This window comes from Ctenocephalides felis, unplaced genomic scaffold (assembly GCF_003426905.1).
Source record: "Ctenocephalides felis isolate EL2017-DRISC unplaced genomic scaffold, ASM342690v1 CF-g0.4_SCAFFOLD_01492, whole genome shotgun sequence".
In the NCBI taxonomy this organism is placed as follows: domain Eukaryota; kingdom Metazoa; phylum Arthropoda; class Insecta; order Siphonaptera; family Pulicidae; genus Ctenocephalides; species Ctenocephalides felis.
The window spans coordinates 18,304,899-18,308,128 of NW_020537646.1; positions in this window are offsets into that span (position 1 = coordinate 18,304,899).

The window sequence follows — 3,230 nt, forward strand, 5'->3', positions numbered from 1 at the left end:
CATAAGAATTGCATGCCAATACAAAATTATAGCGTTGACAAATGATTAAAAAATATTTTCATTAAATCTGTTCAAAATTAATTGAAATGAAATAGAAAACACTCTTTATTATAAAATACTCGATATTCAAACTATTTTTCATGCATTTTTGTATATAAAGTAAGAAAAAAACAAATCGTTTTGAACCGAATAATATTTTACTTGTACAGATACTTATCTGTTCCATTGCTGGTATGAACAACATTTTAGGCATGATGAATGAGGAGTAAGAATTGCGTTTTAATTTTGTACAGTATATTTTAATCTATCACTATTTATATATTGATTACTATTACAATTATATATTTGTTTTATTCATTTTTAAAAAAATATAAATTATTGCTTATAATTTTCAGATATAAATCTGAATCACAGAACAAAATACTAATCAGTTTTATTCATCACAATATTTTTTGTAATATTTTTACTATCACTAACTATTGAAGTTTCACTTATTACTGAATTATTATTTACTAGAGTACGATTTGGTTTTCTTCTTGTGACGTTCTCGAATAAAATTTTCCTAATTTCTAAAAATGGATATTCTACTAAAACAGCCATTATCGATGATGCTGCTACTATTCCTAATAACTCTGTAATATTTATCTAGAAAGAAAACAAAATAATAATTAAATACATAAAATAAATAAAAGCACATATTATTTTTAAATCGAAATAAAAATATATTTTTTCATTTCTATATGACAATGTATACTTACCAGGGCACCCACAGTGAAATGTTCTGGAGTTCGGATTCGACCAATATTATAAAAAAATACTGGGAATTGTGTGAGATAAATACCATAAGATAAATTTGTTAATATTTTGAATCCTCTCCAATCCAAAAATCTTCCAAACCAACCTAAAAAATTGTAAATTAGATTAAATAAACATAAATTAGATTTTTTAGCATTTAGAATATGAGCGCAGCTAAACTATTTTGTAGTCTGCTTAATTTAATAATAATTTTATATTAAAAATCAAACAAAAGTAAATATTTATATCTGCAATAAAATCAATAATAATGATGAAATAAATTTCAAAATTATTCATCGACAAGAATGAAGCCAAACTGCAATTGACGTCATGGAATTAAGATGCCTTATAAAAACTTTCGACTTTTTATTCCAGTTTCTTATTTTATAAATTAATTTGATTGATTGATATGATATGAATTTTCATAAAATAAATGCATAATTTAAGGCAGATTTCTGAGGCTAAATTAAGCAAATTCACTCCAGCTCCCTTTTGATCCAAATATATCTATACAAGAAATTTCTAAAATATACTCGCAGACTGCAAGTGTTTTTCTTAAAGTTTGAGTATTTGCAAAAATAATATAATTCTGTCTTGCATATAATATTTTTAGGTGAATATTGATTGAATATTATGCTATATATGAAATATTTATATAATATAATTTTTATACAGTTTGTGGCTCGCAAATCATTTTCTTCTATGCAACATCATTTTTGTCATGGTCAGAAATATAATTTAAGGTTTCATAAGCAAAAAACTAAAGTGCATTTATATATAACACATCTCAAATTAAAAAGATTTAAATAATTTTAATGAAATTAATTCTAATTACTGTATTTTTAATAATTACCGCTCTCCCGCAGTTTGTTGCTGAAATTGTCCAGGCAATAAAAGCCCCGAAAGTCAGTGGAGCAAAAGCGCTATACAGGGCCGCATCTTGGGCCGAATAGACGTAGTGTTGATCTGCTATTTGATAGGGCCCTATCATCGGTATCAGCATTACCACCACGGTTATGAACCAGCAATATTTGATTTGAGTCTGGATAAATAAAGGTAAATGAAATATTTGGTTCTTAAATCTGGAATTGACTCATCTATAGAAGATTAATAACCATTAAGTGCCATAAGTTACACAATTTAAAATGCATTATTCTTACTGCATCTCACGGCTCGATTTCATTGTAAAAACAAGTTCACATATGATTGCTAAGTATCACCTCGGAACGCATAATGTCTCCGTGCAAATTATGATAAAAATCTTTTTCTGACGTGAGTTTGAAAGTTCTTTTATTCGACATGTGAATAATTTACGTAATTTATCCAAAGTGCTAAACTTTGCATTGAATTGCAATACCACATATAAAGATTTTTTTTTTAATTCTGGAATGAAACAAACAAATTGTACTAAAACCGTCTTTCACAGACCTTCAATATTATAATTTATGGTGGTCAGACACCAAATCTATCATCATGCATAGTTTCATGAAAATCCCAGGCGGGCAACAGAAGGGTTCTCCTTGTGAGACATAATTTAAAGAATTAGCTTTGGTTATGATAAATCCGAATATGTTTCAAATATTCATATGATATGAGCATGGATGTACGAGATAAGAATGCAAATTCCTTAGCATATATGTCACTTCAATCATATCATATATTATTAACCTTTGTGATGTGAGTTGAGTCGATGTATCCTCGCCTGATTAGGTATCCAGGACAACTCCAGCCAGATATGGAGTTGCACGATGATCAGGCAGTGTATATGATAAATCAGAGGTCTCTGAGAACTTTGAATTCCTGAAAGTTAAATGATAATAGATTCACATTTTTCATTTATAGAAACTCACATTATTTTAATGTCTGCAGTATTAGCATATGTGGAAAGCACTAACGACAACGACAAAATAATTTAGATAAATTGGTAGGATATAAATTGAAGGCAATTTGGAGGACAATCTTTCAGTCATTTTTTTTATTTTAGTGGTTATTGGTAAAGGATTAGATAGATGTTTTGAAGCATATGCAAATATCTTGAATACAAATTGAAATTTTTCTCTGATTTATGGATGAGTCTGTGTTCCCATCTACTCTCTACTATGTTAAGAAATCAGAAAAGAATAGGATCGTTGGCATATTAATTTTTATTGAAATGAGTTCTTGACATAGACTATTAATATGCATTAAAGAAAACATTATCACGTACTAATAAATGTAATATCTAATTATCTATTAATTTTTATACTTACGGCATTACCAAAGTACGTCATAGGTGCCAAACGATTTTGCAACGTCACCACATAGCGTAAAACAGTAGATAAAATTGCGATCATACATGTTATCAAAAGCGCCCTTTTTGGCCATTTCCATACTGCCCATATCAATGGAGGTGTTGCGAAAAATAATTGCATATCTGTGCCTAGCTGATGTGTATG